This window comes from Gastrolobium bilobum, unplaced genomic scaffold (genome assembly GCF_033153095.1).
Source record: "Gastrolobium bilobum isolate Gb01-03AN ecotype WA unplaced genomic scaffold, APGP_CSIRO_Gbil_v1 utg9844, whole genome shotgun sequence".
In the NCBI taxonomy this organism is placed as follows: Eukaryota; Viridiplantae; Streptophyta; class Magnoliopsida; order Fabales; family Fabaceae; genus Gastrolobium; species Gastrolobium bilobum.
Window position 1 is genome coordinate 127,784 of NW_026897384.1, and position 20,258 is coordinate 148,041.

The window sequence follows — 20,258 nt, forward strand, 5'->3', positions numbered from 1 at the left end:
ATTTCTCTTGATTTGGAAATACCTAACATCTCTCTACTATTTTTTTTACATGCACCAATTCATCGATTACTGATCGATTACCCTGATTTTAATACTGTGAGACTTATTATAAGGGATAATTCTCCCAAAACTATTTTTTCTATCTCTAAACTAAATTTTTAACACAATTATAAATATAATTTGAGTTCAAGACCATTAATTAAATTGCAACTATCCCCTATATCATTTAATTCAACTTGGTGGTACATTTTAGTGCTCCTTTGCTGAACAGGATAGGATAATGGTATGATATGATATGGAGCTGATATGAGTAGGATATGATATAAGGCTGATAAGCCTATATCATGTGTTGTGTTTGATGAGCACCTAATTAGCAATCTGATAAGACTATGTAGAAGGAGAAATGAGAAAGAAAAAATAAAATATAATGCAATAAGTACAAATATATTGAGTAGCTAGGATATATTGGGTAGCCAATATTGGTATCCTATCCTATTGAATCCTAACCCAGCTCCCCCCATAGGATAAAAAATCATGTATTGGATAGGATAAAATAAGATAACAGGATAAGCTAATCATATCATATTGACCCACCAAACAAAAGATAAAAGTAGGATATGATAAGTTATTCTATCATATCTTCTTTATCAGATGCTCGAAACAGGCCCTTAATGTCTTCATGTTTGTCTTAATTAAGCCACGGATTGGTTAGTGGTGAGGAATAGGGATAATTTATATAAGATCATAGGTTCAAATACTCCCTTTGTATAATTTTTTTTTAACTTAATTTCCCTTTATGTTTTGGATCTTTTCACTCACATTATTTTCATATTATTTGCTTTAAGTAAAAAATATTTGTTTCATTTATATTTTTTTCTCATATTTCAGTTACATGCATTAATTAAAGGACACATGATAAAACAAAAATGTGCCACACATGACATTCTCTTCTCTAAGTTTTTCTAAACTAGACCATGTATTTGTAGGCACATGATAAAACTAAAATGTGCCACACATGACATTTTTTTTTGGTAAACGTAAAGGTATACATTTAATAAAACATGTTTCTTTCTTCTTTACGTTACTTTTGATTTTTTAAGTTTATTTCTGTGTGATTTAGCTTTTCCAATCAATAATAAAACAAAATTTGGGAGCTCATTATGTTTTATTGCAATATATAAAAAGCGTGTAGAAACATTCGAATTTTATGTTTTAGAAAAACAATTTGCATATAATACTAATAAAGCTATACATTTTTTTTATTTAAAATAAAAAGGTAATCAAAATTGGAAAAATTCATATAACTCCATATGATATTTAAATTTATAATAATCCTATAACCAAAAATACTAAACTAATTTAGAAGAAAAAAAAGATAACACATCAAATGTAAAATAGTTCGGCTAGAGTTTTTTCCTTCTGAAATTTACTTCTTTCAATACCCAAACCTATAAAAAAGAATATCTTTAATTTTTATTTACATAAAAAATATCTTTAATTAATGTCACAAACTTATTGTTATGTAATATCAATAAAAATGACTTCAACCCAGATTAGTTGATGACTTTGATTAATAATTTATGTTATATGTAATTCTCCGCTTTTAATATCCTCTATATAATTTATGTTATATGTAAAAGACATAAAATTTGGTTTTTCTTTTCTTTTTAGGTATGCAAGGTGTACTCGATCAGTTGCAATAGGTTTGATGCTTCAATTTCTTATTATTTTTATCTTGGTCATACTAAACAAGTAGGTTATGTTAAAATTCATAATTGTACTAGATACGGCGGACATGATATCTCCGCAAGCGTTCTTAATTAACTCGAGGGATGATAATTTGAGAGGAATTGACTTGTCTCAGATTGTGTGTTGGGCTTCCTCATTCAATGCTAAGCCCAAGTTCATAGAGAGGTTTCTTAAAAATCATAAACCCTAGATCTCACCTCTCTATATATTCATTAGTTGTGGGTGGAGGCTAGGTTAAGAGATTGAGAGAGAAAATTTAAGAGAAAATTATTTGAGAAATTTGAGCAAAGCTTTATGCTTTGTATTTGAGAGATCTCTAGAGAGTTTGAGCGAAACATCTATAGGGAGATTTGATTATCACCATTGTTAGAGAGGTTGAGTTAACCACCACATTAGTGATTCTGATTATTTGTAACCATTATTTTCATAGTGGATTTTTGATCTGGATTAGGTCCCGTGAATTTTTTACTTCTTCATTGAAGAATGTTTTCCCACGTTAAATCTGGTTGTGTTCTCCTTCTCTTTCTCTCCTGTTTGCGTTTTGATTTTTCGTCGCGCTGCCCGACCTGGTGAAGTTCAGGCCGAGGTATTGCCGAGATCCGAGATCAGGATCTTGTTGATTGACTTCCGCACAAAGGCTGCTTAGCCGAGCTTGAGGGAACCGAGTTCCCAACAGTGGTATCAGAGCCCGAGTTCAATGGGTTCTGAGAGAGACGAGATGGAGACCAGTGGCATAACCAATGATGGAGACATGTTCAAGCTGACCGCAGACAATTTTACCTATTGGAGACCGATGATGAAAGATCATCTCTACTGCAAAGATCTACATGAGCCCATTATCCTTGATGAGAGACCGGCAGGCAAGACCGATAAGGAGTGGGAGTTCCAGAGTCGTAAGACGGTAGCTATAATAAGAAAATATATTGACAAGAGCCTCTTTAAGCACGTGTCCGAGTTTACGAACGCGTACGAGTTGTGGACGAAATTAGAGTCCTTGATTCAAAAGAAGACTCCCAGGAACAAAGCACACCTGGTTCGTCGACTTGTGAAGTTGGAATACAAGGACAACATGAGTATGATTGAACACCTCAACACCTACAAAGGTATTGTGAATCAGTTGTCAAAGGATGATATGAAAATTGATGACGAGATGCAGGCTTTGCTGCTGTTGAGCTGGCTGCCAGAAAGCTGGGATACTCTGGTGGTGACCTTGAATAATTCGACTCCAGATGGAAAATTGAAGATGGATGTCGTGACAGACAACCTCCTAGGTGAAGAAGCCAGGAGAAGAGAACGAGGTATTTCGAGCACGTATGAGGCCAACGTTCTTGAGAACAGAGGAAAAACCGACTCCCGGGGTAGAAGCAAGAGTCGGAGTCGAGGTCGTGACAGGCGAGAAAAGTCCAGAGGTCGGTCAAAACCGAAATATGATTTGAAGTGCTTTTACTGTGGAAAGACAGGTCATAAGAAGCCAGACTGCTGGACCCTGCAAAAAGATGAGAAGAATGGCTCTGTGAAGCCAGATCAGATTATTCCCAAGAAAAGGGAAGACAAGAGCACCACTGCGGTGGTTGCCAACCCGGATGTCGAGATACTCCTCCTTGGTGAGGATAATTATTTGAATGCTGCATATGATGACTGCACTTGAATTGTTGACTCCGGTGCCTCCTTCCACGTTACTCCACACAAATGTTTTTTCTCCTCTTACCGAGGTGGTGACTTTGGAGCCGTGAAGATGAGAAATCAGGTGACCAGCAATATTTTTGGTGTCGGTGATGTAACTCTGACCACATATGTCAGGTGCCGACTTGTGTTGAAAGATGTAAGGCATGTTCCTGACATGCGATTGAACCTAATCTCGGTAGGCAAACTTGATGATGCCGGATTAGTGAACTACTTTGGTAGTGTGAGATCGAAGCAGGCCAAGGGAAACTTGGTCGTGGCCCGAGGTAAGAAGGAAGGCTCTTTACATGTGATGCAAGGAAAGATCAATATCGGAGAAGCCAATTCTGTCCGAGATGAATCTAGCTTGGAGCTATGGCACAAGCGCCTCGGTCACATGAGCGAGAAAGGGCTCCAGATCCTGAACAAGAAAGGATCATTGACCGGGTTGAAAGGCCAAGCGTTGGATAGTTGCACGCACTGCCTAGCTAGAAAGCAGCACCAGGTTTCTTTTGTGAGACCAGATCAACCTAGACGACGCAGGTATATTCTTGACCTCGTCTATACTGATGTCTGCTCCATGTCGGAAAGATCCCATGGAGGAGCTCAGTACGTTGTTTCATTTATTGATGACCATTCTCGCAAAGTGTGGGTATATTTGTTGAAGTCTAAAGACCAGGTACTCCAATCCTTTAAAGAATTACATACAATGGTTGAGAGGGAGACTGGCAAGAAATTGAAGGTGGTTCGATCTGATAATGGTGGTGAGTATTGCGGCCCATTTGATGCATACTGCAGAGCGGCCGAGATTCGACTTAAGAAGGCGCCCCCCAAGACTCCACAGTTGAATGGACTTGTTGAGAGGATGAACAAGACTATTGAAGAAAAGGTCTGAAGCATGTTATCCAATGTCGGATTGCCGAAATCATTATGGGGAGAAGTCGTCGGAACTGCTGTTGACTTGATCAACCTCTCACCATTACGGCCACTTGAAGGAGAAATTCCAGAAGAAGTCTGGACAGGTCGGAAAGCAGCCTAAAATCAACTAAAGGTGTTTGGATGCCGAGCTTTCGTGCATATCCCTAAAGATGAAAGGGCAAAACTTGATGCGAAGAATAAAGAATGCATTTATCTTGGTTAACCGATATGTGAGTTCGGGTTCCGACTTTGGGATCCAATCAATAAGAAGATAGTGAGAAGCCGAGATGTGATCTTTCAAGAAGATGAGAACATTCATGACATCTCGAAGCCCAAAGTTCGAGTTACTGTCAGAAGAGAAGAACCCATCCCTCCTGTCCGAGCTGAAGCAGGGGGAGAAAATCCTGAAAATGAAGAATTTGATGACCAGCAACCAGCTTAAGATGACCAAGACACTGAGGTCCGAGTTGATGATGAGATTCAGGATGAGAATGATGAACCGGGTTCTGATGCTGAAGAACAGCCGAGATATCCAACTCGAGAAAGAAGACCCTCTACAAGATACCCATATGATGAATACACCGTTGTTGCTGAAGACGGTGAGCCTTAGAGTTATGATGAGGCTGTGACGAGCTCAGAGAACGAAGAATAGGAAAAGGCAATGCAAGACGAGATGAAATCTCTGCACGAGAATCAGACTTATGAGATGACCAAGCTTCCTGAAGGAAGACGAGCTCTGAAAAATAAATGGGTCTACAAGATTAAGAATGAAGAGAACGGGAAGAAGCCGAGATACAAAACCCGGATTGTAGTGAAAGGCTGCAATCAGAAGAAAGGAGTTGACTTTGAGGAGATTTTTTCTCCTGTGGTAAAAATGACCCCAGTCCGAACCGTGTTAGCCATGGCGGCTTCGATGGACCTCGAGGTAGAACAAATGGACGTGAAAAAGGCATTTCTTCACGGTGATTTAGAAGAAGAAATTTATATGGAGCAACCTGAAGGATTCTGAGCTCCAGACCAAGAAAACTTGGTATGTTAGTTGAAAAAGAGCCTCTATGGCTTGAAGCAAGCACCTCAGCAGTGGTACAAGAAATTTGAATCATTCATGATTGATCATAAGTTTGAGAAGACAGAAGCCGACCACTGCGTATTTATGAAGAGGTATGAGGCCGGAGATTTTCTGATTTTGTTGTTATATGTTGATGACATGCTTATTGTAGGGAAAGACAAATCGAGGATAGTCGCCCTGAAAAAGGCGTTGAGCTCGTCCTTCGTAATGAAGGACCTCGACCCTGCAAATCAGATTCTCAGAATCAAGATTATCCGAGATAGACAAAAGAAGCTACTGTGGTTGAGTCAAGAGAAGTATATTGAGAAGATTCTGAAGAGATTCAGCATGGACAAAGCCAAAACAGTGAGCACCCCCTTAGCCAGACACATAAAGCTAAACCAGAAGCAATGTTCGAGATCTGATGAAGACAAAGATGAGATGATGAAGGTCCCGTACCAATCCGCCGTCGGAAGCTTGACGTATACAATGGTTTGCACTAGACCCGACTTGGCGTATGCTGTTGGAATGGTAACCCGGTATCTGTCAAACCTCGGCAAAGAGCACTGGGAAGCAGTGAAGTGGATCTTCAAGTACCTCCGAGGTACGACCAATTTATCCCTCAAATTTGGAGAAGACAAAGCCGAGTTGCAAGGCTACTCGAATTCTGATTTAGGGGGAGATTCTGACTCGAGAAAATCAACGATGGGATACATGATGAGATTTGCTGGAGGATTTGTCTCTTGGCAATCAAGACATCAGAAATGTGTTGCACTATCGACAACTGAGGCTGAGTACATTGCCGCTACTGAGGCAAGCAAAGAGATGTTGTGGATGAAGAAGTTCCTCATGGAACTCGGCCATAATCAAGACAAGTACGAGTTGGGTTGTGACAATCAAAGCGCAATCCATCTTGCGAAAGAATTCGACCTATCACTCCCGCACTAAGCATATTGATGTGATATATCACTGGATCCGGGATGTGGTGGAAGGTGGAGAGCTCGAACTCGTCAAAGTGCACCTTGACCAAAATTGGTCCGACATGATGAGAAAACCGGTTCCAGTAAGGAAATTTGAAGACTGCTGTGAAGGAGCCAGGTTGATGTTGATGCCGACGCATTGAAGTCGGAGGGGAGAATTGTTGGGCTTCCTCCTTCAATGCTAAACCCAAGCTCATTGAGGGGTTTCTTAAACACCCTAAACCCTCGATCTCATCTCCTCTATATATTCATTAGTTGTGGGTGGAGGCTAGGTTAAGAGATTGAGAGAGAAAATTATTAGAGAGATTTGAGCAAAACTTTATGCTTTGTATTTGAGAGATCTCTAGAGAGTTTGAGCGAAACATCTCTAGGAAGATTTGATTATCACCATTGTTGAAGAGGTTGAGTTAACCACCACATTGGTGATTCTAATTATTAGTAACCATTATTTTCATAGTGAATTTTTGATCTGGACTAGGTCCGGTGGGTTTTTTACTTCTTCATTGAAGAAGGTTTTTTCACGTTAAATCTGGTTGTGTTCTCCTTCTCTTTCTCTCCTGTTTGCGTTTTGATTTTCCATTGCGCTGCCCGACCTGGTGAAGTTCAGGCCGAGGTATTGCCGAGATCCGAAATCAGGATCTTGTTGATTGACTTCCGCACAAAGGCTGCTTAGCCGAGCTTAAAGGAATCGAGTTCCCAACAGATTGATCATTTTGAAAAAAATAACCGTATGGAATGTCCACAATATCAGGATCAATTTTTCTAGAGGACGAACCAACAGCCCCATCGTGATGATTCTTAGTACTCCTCTGATCAATGGGTCGCTGTTTTGACTTCGGCAACTACACCGGTCAGACAAGTAATGAAGTGGTAAAGAGTAAAATTATCGTTCCTGCGAGGATTGATTTATCAAGGAATAACTTATTTATATAATTAAAGTTGGATCGATCTTGTAAGTTTTGGAGAATATAATTTTGAATTAAAAAAAACATAATTTTAAAGAAAATATTTTTTAGTTTTCAAGATTAATAACTAAGAAGCAAGAACGCAAACAAGAACAAGATAAATTCAATTAAAGACAAGCGTAGCTAGGGATTCGACTTCCCCAATGTTTTCCTAACAAGTCTAATCTTTCAAGCAATTAACATTCAAGATCAATTATTGACAATTATTTCTAATTTAACTGAATCCTCAATCCTTTGGTGGTTTTAGTTCTTTACTCTATTCCAAGGCTCTAATCCCTTAGGGCCTTTTTCTAAAGCAAGCTTTAAGGTCAAGAATTATGCGTCATGGAATTTATAAGACTATTCCTAGAACATATACACTCTAGCAATTAATCAAACGGAATCAAGAAAGCAATATTTCTATTGACAAGCAAGATTCTAATGCCCATTCAAAATTGGCCATATCATAAACAAAACTAGGCATTTAAAACAGATTAATTGCATAATTGAAACACGAAAAATAATTACAAGAAGGATTAAACAGCGTTCAGGAACCTATTGGTTCCATCTCGCCCTGACTACATAAAAAGAACCAGCCTAACATATTCAAGAAAACTAAAGAAAGAGATGAAAAAAAAACTAAAATTCATAAAATAAACATAAAACTCGGTCTCCATGGTGAAGCTTTGACCGATTATCTGCTTCTCAGGTCCTAAACGGAGCTTCTCTGCCTCATAAGTCATCTCTGACCGCCTCCTAAACTTTCTCTTTCGCGTCCCAAAATGCCTCAGGAACAACCCTAACCCTCGTTTTTAAAGAATAAAATCGGGCTTTTCAATTTGGATCAAGCTCGTTGAAGCAAGATGCTCAGCGAGCATGTAACACCCTGTATGCATCCAGATTTGTTATCATATTACGGTATTAAGTGCAGCTCAATTAAATGCGGAAACTAAAATAAATTAAGTTTGTAGATATGCAAGATCACTTTTTCTTTATTAACATAGATATATAAAATCCATCTATATCCCTATGTAATTGCAAAACCACAGCATAATTCCTGAAATACCTCAATATCATAAATAAATACTAAGTCAAAAAGCTACATCACGTAGTCATGACCAACGTCCATATCTCATAGCGTATACAAAACACACATGTCCAACAAAATATAAATAAATCAAAGGCATGGATAACCCCTATGCTCACAAACAAATAAAATATACATAGTCTGGTAAAAACATAACGTCATAATAATCATGTCATGGTACAATAATCATATCCATAATAATCTGAATAAAACATGCATCTCAAATAAACTCTACTCTGGCCTCTTCCCTCGAGAAGCATCCATCTCATGGACATCTACACTTGAAAATATGCCCCACACGGGGTGAGATCTCTAAACAGGAATCTCAGTAAGCAAGGGTTCTCGAAGAGTTCTTCCGCCCTAAGCTCACTTCGGTATAACAATTCTCAAATAACAATTTAACAGTAATAATATAATCACATGATGCCACAACATATATATATATATATATATATATCATGCATGTGTCCTAACAAGTCTACTGGCCAGAGAACAGTATATTTTACACACGTCTGCTACATACATAAGAAATATAAGCCTCTTGCCTTATACAACACTTAGTGAATACAGTCTTGTGCAGCTCCACACTACATTCATGTATTAGCCATCTTGTGTGTAATACATTACATAACATACATATATAAGAATGCATCATTTCATCATCTCAAATAACAGATACGCACATATACCATAAGAAACTACCATCATCCTCTTGGAAAATGGTGGAACAAATGGGGATTAACTCTCAGAACATGAAACTTACGTGTCAAGTAGTATACTCAAGCTTAAAACCCAAATAGCAGTCCACAAGTCACAACACAGTAGGATCAAGGTCTGTTTATAACATAAATATCATCAATACTCATGCTTTATAATTTCAAGTGAAAAGGAATACGTTTTCTTTTTAGTTTTCGCTTATTACAGGCTTTCCTCAAAGCCTTAAGCATTAAACCGTGTTTATTCTTTTTAAAAATTTAATTGTAACACTTTACCGAAAATTCTAAGATTTTAATATGTTAAACTAGACATTACAAGCTTTCGAAATATGTCTCAATCGGAGTTGTATAACTCCGGTTATGTTTTTCGCAAGGTAACATAATTTCCCACAACAAGGCAGAAAATTAAAACTCAAACAGCGATCAATCCATTTATCCAATTGATTTTAAATTTTGTGGGATTGTAGTTCTATGTGTTAGCTTCATATAGGTCCAAACTTCACTCAATTTGGTGCTCTGTAGCTCTAGATATCGCGATTTTACTAGACTAGTGCGTTGCGGTCTTTTTTTTCAGGCGGGAATCGATTCCCAGTTTCGGGGAATCAATTCCTACGCGACAGAATGCAGAAAAATTGTGTTTTTGTTTTTGTTTTGGAGGCGCTTCAATGGCATTCCAAAGGTTCTAACTTCGATATACCCACTTACAGAAGTTCAATTAACTTTATTACATTTAGATTAACAACCCCCAACACAAATCATTAAAGTTTCTCTTTTTCATTACTCAAAACAAGCCATTTTCATGAATTTACAAAGAAAATGGTATGAGTTTATCTTAGGGCTTCTAAAATCAGAGAAAGAGGGATACTTGGATGAATTTTGACGATACCCAAACTACACAAAAGAAGGTGCACGAAAATCAACTCCCAAAGCTAGGTTCTTTTTCCATAAAGATGACACCTTGATACACCATTGTGTGTGTAAATGGCTCAAACACAACTCACAACTATGGCAATCCATCACTCTCAAAAAATAGCAACCTCAAGGCTCAAAGTGTATCTTTCTCTCACAAAACACAAATTTTCAATGATTCAAGGTTGTACCATAGAAGAGGGATGAAGAAAGCATGGTTCTTGGTAAAGTTTCATGAAAAAGGGATGGACTTCCATTGAGCTCTTGAGCGGGCAACCATGAAGAGTTTTGGAAGAGTGGCAATCTGAGTGTTATAAGATTCTAGGTTTTGTGCCCTCTTTTCTATTTATAAATGCACCGCTTAAACTAACAGTATTAGTTTAATTAGTTTCGCTCTTCGTATAACTATAAAATTTTATATTCTTAACCTAGACCTTTTTCTAGGAATTATCATATTTTTACATTAATTTTTTGAGATAATTCACCGGTACGCATTTTATACATAACTGGTATTAGTTCTGACATCTCTGTTCATTATTTTTACCCCAAACTTGATATCCTTGACCTAGATATTTTTATAGGAATATTTATATTTTTATTATAATTTTTTAAAATATTTCACCGGTATGCATTTATACTATGAAGCAGAACCAATATCTGCACTTTTAATCAGAAAAGCGATTTAAGCATTATTTGACCTTCTTAATAATTATTCTAATCTTTCTATATTTATGCAAAGTCAATTGTGGAGTTATTTCCAAAACTCATAATTAAATTATTTAAATTCTTAATTTAGCGGTGCAGGTTCTTACAGATCACATTTTAACTCTTTGCTTGCATTGCTCACTCCAGCCAGCTGCAAAGCGAGGAAACATGAATCAGAGAAACGTAAACGAGCAAGAATTAATTATGATTAATTCTTTATTGTTCTCGATTTTTATCCTTTACAACTGTCTTTATCCCTTAGTATTTGTAATTATTATTTTATACCTGAAACAAGATGAAAAAGGGATTAGAATCATATCAAGTAGAAAAACTTTATAATCTTTTGCATTTATTAAGTTGGGTTATATTTATCTTATGTCGTAGAAAAATGATTGTCTCATGTTATAGAAATATAATTACAAGTGGGACCCACATGTAAGAGGAGAGAAAAAAATTGATGTGGGACCCACCTCCATTTAGTATGTGTAGGAAGCTTATTTATCTTATGCAACATAAGATAAATATAGCCCTATTAATTTATACTGTATTCTTTATTATATTTATCTTTATTTAATATAATTTTATATCTTAATAATATAGTGTCTATGACACTCATCAGTCGCTTTTGTGATTGTCTATCAGTCATAGGGAAGTAATAATCACTCACCAAAATTTTCCAATCGAGATGGAAAGCTTAAAAAACAATTAAATTTTAGTCAAAATATGAATGAAATTTCGCATAATAGGTAAGGGGGAATTTCGTACAAATACCCATTCAAAATAATGACAAATTCAACCAAAAAAATGAGAGAATGGGGATGAAAATCAAGCTTCACAATCAGTTTGAGGTTGATTCGAAGGTTGGAAAATGACTTTTAGCACTTGGGATGAGAGAGTCGACTGAGTAAAATAACCCCTTACTCAAATAAATAAGCATTTTAAAATGTACCTCCATGTCCAATACACTTGATAATGGGGACATTTGCTCAAGTAAGTGATTCAATCGATTAAGGGTTTCTTGTTACTCAAATAAGTATCGGTCAACTGGTAAACATGAGCGTATTAGTATATAGTTTCTAAAGGGGGGAAAGTGATAAAAAAATTTAAAAATAAGGACAAATTAAATGGTCAATCAACCAATATTCAAGTAACTCACAATGATTGATAATAGACTAAGTACAGACTTTATAAATGAGGATCCATAAACCTAATCCCTTAAGGTTTTGCATTAAGATGTTGTTTCAGATCCCGTTGTTATAGTTGGGCTAACATAGCCCATTTATAGTGATCCCTTACCAGGAGCTTCTCTTGACCAACATGTAAATAGTTTGTTTCTCCTCAACAAAAATAATCTCTTGATACCTCAAACCCAAATACTTAATCCGCTTCTAATCAAATATCTAGTTACCCTGAACCACCATCACACTTGAATATCAAACAGAACGTAAACTGGGCTATAGTTTTCATTCAGATTGAATGTATATATTAACTCAGTAGGCGAGTGTGCTACCCTTCTTGCAAAACATTTTGGCTTGGAGGTGGGAAAATCAAAGAGAAGAAAAATGAACAATTAGTGAACAATGACCACTCAAATGGCTTACTATGAACCTGGCACACGAAAAATAACTATCATTAACTGTTGGGTTTGCTCTTTTACCAAAGCCCAAATGGGCTATTAGTATGAGAAGAGCCTAAGTAACCTAGAGCCCAATGAGCTAGGGTTTCTTTAAACCCATATAAATAGTACCACTTAAGTTATCAGCCTCCTAGGTCAATTGAAAAAGAGAGGCAAGCTCATAATCTGATTGGTGCTCACACACTTCACTTTTCCCCTCGAGAGATAGTTGGAAGGTTTACCACAACTGTTTGTGAGTTCGTGCTGTGACGCAAAGGACTCAAGCGTGTGGAACATCATCATCTCACATCTACGCCATCAAAGAGGTAAATGATAAAACTATAATGATCCTTTACATCCATACTACAATGGTCTCATACGCTTCCGCATGATGCAATTGCTCCTACATTAACTGCGCCAGATTGACCAATTTATTCAACATTGTGTTGCCAAAGTAAAAATAAAATTTCATTAGATTTGTGTGCCATTTTGTAATGTATAGAATATAAAGTTGCACATATAAGGATATTTATTTTGAAGTAAACGTTAACAGAATGACAGGTGTTTTTAAGGCACTTGTTAAAAATTTAAAAATAAAAAATTCAACGCACATTAGTTTTTTGAGAAATCATTTTCTTGTTGTAGAAAAATAGTTATCTCATATAGTATAAATAAAATTATAAGTGGAACTCATAGGTAAAAGGAGAGAGAAAAAATAAATATAGGACTTACTTCTATTTTATGTGTACTGAAACTTTGTTTATCTTATGTAAAATAAGAGAAATAGAACCCTTAATTTTTACTTATAATGAATGCATATATTACCTCGGTATATGAGTGTGCTATCCTTCATGGAAAGCATTTTGACTTGGAGGTGGGAAAAAGAGATGAGCGATGAACAATTAATGAACAATGACAGCTCAAATGGCATTACGATGAACCTGACATACAGAAAAATTACTTTCATTCATTCCACCCATGACCATTTTGTTCAACATTGTGGTGCTCAAGAAGATACAAATATTTCTTTAAATTTGTGTGCGCCATTTAGTAACATGTAGAACATAAATTAAGTTTCTGAGAACAATGTATTAGTTATAGGTTGCAGGAGAAAATTATTCCCTTTTACAGACACAATAATAGGCAAATCCCACCTTGATGTTTTTTCTCTCCTCATTTTTTTGTGAACTCCATTGATTCATTGAGTCTACATGAGGGAATAATTTTCTCCTTCTGTTCCCCGTAGTTATAATGTAAAAGTTAACGGGTGTCTTTAAGCTACTTGTTGAAAATGAAAAATGATTTTTTTTTTCGTTTTAATGTATTAAATGCTACAATTTTCTGATATATTATTTAATTTTTAAGCTTTTAATAAGTATTTTTAAAAATACTTGTTAATAGGATCTTAATTATGAAAATTAAAGAAAATCATGAGAAACAAGTGAATGAAAATGCTATTGTTATCCACAACCGTTGCTTGAGAGAGCTGCCCCTAATATAAATCTGACAGTGTTCGAACCAAACAATAAAACAGTCGGAAAAAAAAAGTAAGATTGTCATGTGAATGCGATTTTTCAATCCCCATTTGATAATTATGTATTAGTATTTCGCATAATTTAATTATCTATCATCCATAAACCAAATCATTTGTAGAAAGCTTATAAAGCTGAAAAGTTACTATATATTCTTCATGAGCCTGTCAACATGGTGGCTCCTATGGCTTAAAACCTAGCAAGTATAGTGTGGCTTAAAGCTGAGTTTGGACGCATTATAGATTAGCCGACAATAAACCGAAAATTAATATAATGAATGCATTTCTAAGCTAACTAAATTGACGATTATTTTTCTGTGTTTCGTAAATGTCAAAGTCAAAACCCTAAAATCCGACAAGAATTAATTAATTTACTCCTCTACCTCAACTTTTCTATTCATTTTGTGTTATTGATTTATTCAATATCTCTATAAAATACTTCTTCCAAAAGTTTCCACAGGTAGATATCAATATCAACCAACTCTTTCTATGTTCCTTTGTCTCTCTTTCTCTCTTGTCCACAAGAAACTCTTTAGTTTGCAACATTGCAACGTAGACAAACAGTTTGACAAATTGAAAAATAAAAGGAGTGCATGAATGAAATCCAAAATACATGCATTTTGATAAGTTTTCTTAATAAAAAGTACTTTTAATGAAACATTTTTTTAATTCTAATTTTTAATTTTTTTTGTCAAAAGGTATAACTTTGGATAACAGTATTGAAAATAATTTTTTTTTCTTTTTTAAAGAATTATCTAATTGTCATACATATTTTTAAACATGTTTTTAGCAAGGAAAAAAAATACTTCTTTCTAAAAAAAAGAATTGGCCGAAAATATAAAGGGAAAAATATTTCTGCAGTTAATGCAGATAAGTTATCTGCATTTATTTCCAAAATGACGTCGTTTTGGAATTGAAATCTTAAAAAATTATAAATATAAATACTATTATAACTCTGAAATAAATTAAAATTACAAAAATATCATAATTTCAGCTCAAAACAACGTCGTATTGACTTACTGCAGATAAATTATCTGCAATAATTGCAGAAAAAACAAACCCAAATATAAAATGCTTGTGGTAAGTTTTGTCATTGTGGTTAGGAAATAAGAATAGGCCATCGGACTATTACAAGTCCACAATAATTATTATTTACTCGGCTAAGCCTTAAATCAATCGGTCATTGGTTGTAAGAGAATTTTTCTTCAAGTTTCTACCAACTCTCTCTAATTTCTTTTCCATGATTGAATCTTTTTATATTTAATATTTTCTTCCAGTCATATATTCCTTCACCAGTAGAACCCATCTTTGAAAAAAACAAAAAACAGACAAAAAGAAAAACATTGCAAGTACAAATATAGTACGCAATGAAGCAATATCCTTTGCTAGTGTACAAGTAAGGGTCCTTCTTACTTTAAAGTTATTATTGTTATCTTTGTCTTAATTGCTATATTAAATGATTATTAGTAAAAGGGAAAAGTATAAAATTTTTTTGTCATATTCACATAAAAGTGAATGAGTTTCATTATAATAAAAAAAGAGAAAAATATTAATAAAATATAATGAGACCCATTCACAATTTTTTTTCTTTTATATCAAAAATAAAAACATTAAACCCTTAGTAAAATATTTCCTTGATTATCTAGTTCCACATGGTGAAATGAGCAAATATGGATACGGAGGATAAAATAACTTGTGGGTTTAAAATTCGTTCAAGAAAAAGAATCTCTTAAATTAAGAGAGAGAAGTCAAAAAGATGAGTGAAATTTCAACATATAATCTCAAGTCTTGAGTCCCAACCATGTGAATCAAGAAATTGATGGTGCATCTTACAGGGGTCTTGATTTCAGATTGGGTTAGTACAACCGACTACTAGAAAGAGGAAATAAGATTTTTAGGACTAGCTTAAACTAAAGGAAAGCACATATCTGACAATTATGTTAAAAAAATTAATCAAATTCTGGGACATTGTTCAATCTCATTGATGAACACTTTAAGTTTTGTATCTGATGGACAAAATAAACAATCTCCGAGTAGGAAATGGAAGTGAAGTAATACTTCACGTATACACAATAACATTAATTAAAGCAAGAAAAATGTTAGTAATAATATATATTTTTGATTTTTTTTAATACTCTTTTTGTTATTAGATGAAATCTCAGGTGGGTTCCACTTAATAATCTTACTCCACTCTTAATTAATAAGACTCGCATAATATTTCATCCGATAATTTAAATTGTTAAAAAAAAGTGTATTATTAACATTTCTCATTTGCAAAATTGTTTTCAGTACCTATGATGGGCAAGGAAGCACGAACACTTGTAAAAATAGGAAGAGTCGGGTCCGACACGCTCCGACACGGCGACACGCTCCGACACGGTGTCGGACACGCGGTTGACTTTTTCCGACACGTTGACCATTCCGACACGCGAATTTGACCGTGTTCGACACGGTCAAATGGCATTTTCGTAAAATATTTTTTAAAATTTTTTTTAAATTTTTTTTAAAAGTTAAAATATATTAATAAAGCTTCCACCTGATCATATCAATTTTATCTTTTTGTCTTTTTTTTCCTTAAGTAGATAAGAGATCATCTCAGTATCATTGTTGTCAATTCCTATCACGCTCTTGTTGTATCTTCTTCTCTCTGATCTCTCTCTAATATGATTTGATCTCTCTATATGATATTATATCCCTCTCTCATCCCAGTTCTTATTTTTTTTATTAAAGCTTCCATCTTTATAACGTGTTAATGGGTATTATTAATTTAGTTTTATTTTTTTGTTAAATTATTAAATATTAAATGAAATATACACTATATAAATTAAAAATATTATTTAATATTAAAACGTGTCCCAACGTGTCGAAATCCATAATTTTTTAAGATTGACGTGTCGGAGTGTCGTGTCGTGTCGTGTCGTGTCGTGTCGCGTGTCGCGTGTCGTATCGGTGCTACATAGATGATGGGGATGAAGATTGATTAGGACATCTTAGGATTTAAACATTTTGTTTTGGATTCAAACAACGAATCACAAACCCTACCGCCTTAGTTTTTTGTTTACCCAAATTATTTGTTCGTTCTCCATCCCTCAGTTCAGTCCCGGATTCAGAGTCTCTGGCTTAAACATCACATTTCACAGCATTAATAATAATACCTGTTATTACGGCCTCTTATGAGTACATGCATTATTGTGCGCATATAGACTCTTAGAGCGTATGCACATGACCCTACCCTCATTATCTTCACCTATTTAGTCGGTTTGATTAATTCTAACATATATGCTCTCACATCATGATGTGCCATCCATGACTTAAAGGCCACGCGAATTTTTCATTGGAATACTCCCAAATTGGGAAAGTAAATAAATTAATTCTTGATAGGAAATGAAAATACAATTTCATATAGTACGCACGTACGTATAGAGAAATGTGGATTTTGTCAATTTTCTCTGAATGAATAAATGGCCAAATTAAGGTTTATTTGATGCTTGTGGATAGAGATGTTAACGGACCGAGTCGAGTCGAACTTTGATCTTAAAAAGTTAAATCTGTATTTAAATGTGTCAGTCTGACTTAACTTGTTACTTGTTATGAATATAATTATCGGCATGTGATTTGTCTTATTTATAAAAAATAAAATATTGATTTAGCCTGTTTAAAAAAAATAAGACAATAAAAATTTATTCAAACAAAATATTTGATCAACAACACTAATAATTTCACAAAGATTCATAAATTCAATGTATATTCAAAAAACATAATATAGAACAAAAACATTCAAAAAAATTGTTTAACTAATAAAATGAGATAAAATGGGTTGAGGAGAGAGGGAGAGAGTTACTATGAATAGTATACAAAAAAAAAGTTAGTATACTAGGTCAGCCTGAAATGCTTTGAGGCCGAGCTTTTGAAATAGAGTATGAAACTTTTTTATTAAATGAGTTTTTATACAAGAAGTTCAAGCCTGATTCCAACAATCAATTTTAAATATGTAAACTCAAATTTTCACGAACCGAACCTAAGACGCTTGAAAAGCCTCTGATTCATTTAGCACCTCGGGGATCAAAGATTGTTTTTGGATCTGAGCATTAGCGGTGTTGATGGAAAACAATTTCAAGTAGTGCCGGATCACTGTATACAAATTAAAGGGGTGTTCATGGAAAACAATTTCAAGTAGTAACAGATTACTCTATACAAATTAAAGGGAAGCAGTCAAAAAAAGGTATGCATGCACAGTAAAATAAGATTATAATTGTAATATGTGAGGTTAAACCTTTTATTTATAGAGAATTGTTTATCTGAAAATGGGTTAGGCCCAATTTGTCCGGCCAGATTTGAAACCCATAACATAAATCCAAAATAAAGTAGAGTTTTATACTTTTGATGTGAGATGAACTTTCTTATATTATAAAGACAAAAGTCATATGAGATTTATATGTTAGAAAAGGTCATATGTGAAATCTATCTTAGCACAAAAATCGAAGGGAGTTTAGAAAAAAATTTCTTCTCATATTATATGATAAATATAAAACTCATATAGATAAATATCAAAATATAAAAAAATTATTTTCTTTAGCCATATGAAAAAACTATCTTATGTCATAGATATATAAAAACATGTGGCTGCATTTTTTTTTTAGCCTGTGGGCCCACTTTCTTGTTTCAATTGGAGAAAAAATTTCTGTTATATGAAATAAGAGAAGTATTGCCCCAAAATATAATAGGAAAATCCCTACAAAATGCATACATGTATAAGGAAGCACGGACACTTGTAAAAACAGGAAGAGTTGGGTCCGACACGCTCCGACACGGCGACACGCTCCAACACGGTGTCGGACACGCGGTTGACTTTTTCCGACACGTTGACCAATCCGACACGCGAATTTGACCGTGTCCGACACGATCAAATGGCATTTTTGTAATTTTTTTTTAATTTTTAAAAAGAATTTATTATTTTTAAAAGTTAAAATATATTAATAAAGCTTTAACCTGATCATATCAATTTTATCTTTTTGTCTTTTTTTTCCCTTAAGTAGATAAGAGATCATCTCAGCATCATTGTTATCAATTCCTATCACGCTCTTGTTGTATCTTCTTCTCTCTGATCTTTCTCTAATATGATTTGATCTCTCTATCTGATATTATATATATCTCTCATCCCAGTTCTTATTTTTTTGATTAAAGCTTCCATCTTTAGAACGTATTAATGGGTATCGTTAATTCAGTTTTATTTTTTTGTTAAATTATTAAATATTAAATAAAATATACACTATATAAATTAAAAATATTATTTAATATTAAAACGTGTCCCAACGTGTCGAAATTCATAATTTTTTAAGATTGACGTGTCGGAGTGTCGTGTTGTGTCGTGTCACGTGTCGCGTGTCGTATCGGTGCTACATATCAATTATAAAAAAAATTGAGTATTTTTCCCGTGAAAAATTATTAAACATCTTGTGTCAAATTGTTTTCGAAAATATCTTCTGACTTTTGAGCCATCCATGACCAAGCAATAACGTCATGATTAAACATTTTTTTTTTTGGGTACACAACACGATTGAACATTAATAATACTTAGTTCCCTTATATAAACTGCAATTTCCAGTCCTGTTCCTAACACTTGTTCTCTGCCGAATGGCCAAAAGGAACGTATGCCAATCCATAAGAAGGGGAACCTCACATTTGGGGCTAATAAATGGCCGTCTATAAGGGACAAACAACGACGTGCATCACCCGCAAAAAACGAATATCAAATTTAAAGCACATATATGTTAAATGTCTTAATTTTCCTCCAACCTAACATTGGTGCACAAATTTTTCTAGATTTCGGAACTTGATGTGTTCGACAATTTAATATAATATCCGAATTTGTGGCTAGGCAATTAAGCCTAAAACATAAAACTCCACCCTGATAATAGCGTTTACTAGTTTGTCGCATCTTTTTATTATGGCCATGGAATTATATAGTTACATGAATAATGCTCTGTAAATAATCAATAATTTGTACTTTTTCGTCAGCTTCACCAACATAATCTGCCATTCTATATTCCATTAAGATTATATGTATGCCTAACCCGTAACGTCATTCAATCTTTCTACAAATAATCGATGATCATATACCCCAGATATACACACAAGCATTTCCGGTTTTCCATAATTGGAAATTTTCGTTATACACACAAACATAAAATTTAATATAGTCAAAATCTCGATAAATATAAAGTGGCATTGTTAATATTATTTTGAAAATAGCATCGGATTGCTATAATGGCATCATTATTCTTGGTTCATATTTTTTTTATATGTTTTAATTTTCAAACAAGGGAAGAAAATACCTTTTATTTCTATTCCTTTCCTTTCCCTACTTCTCTCTTGAATCCCTTTTTTCCTTTTT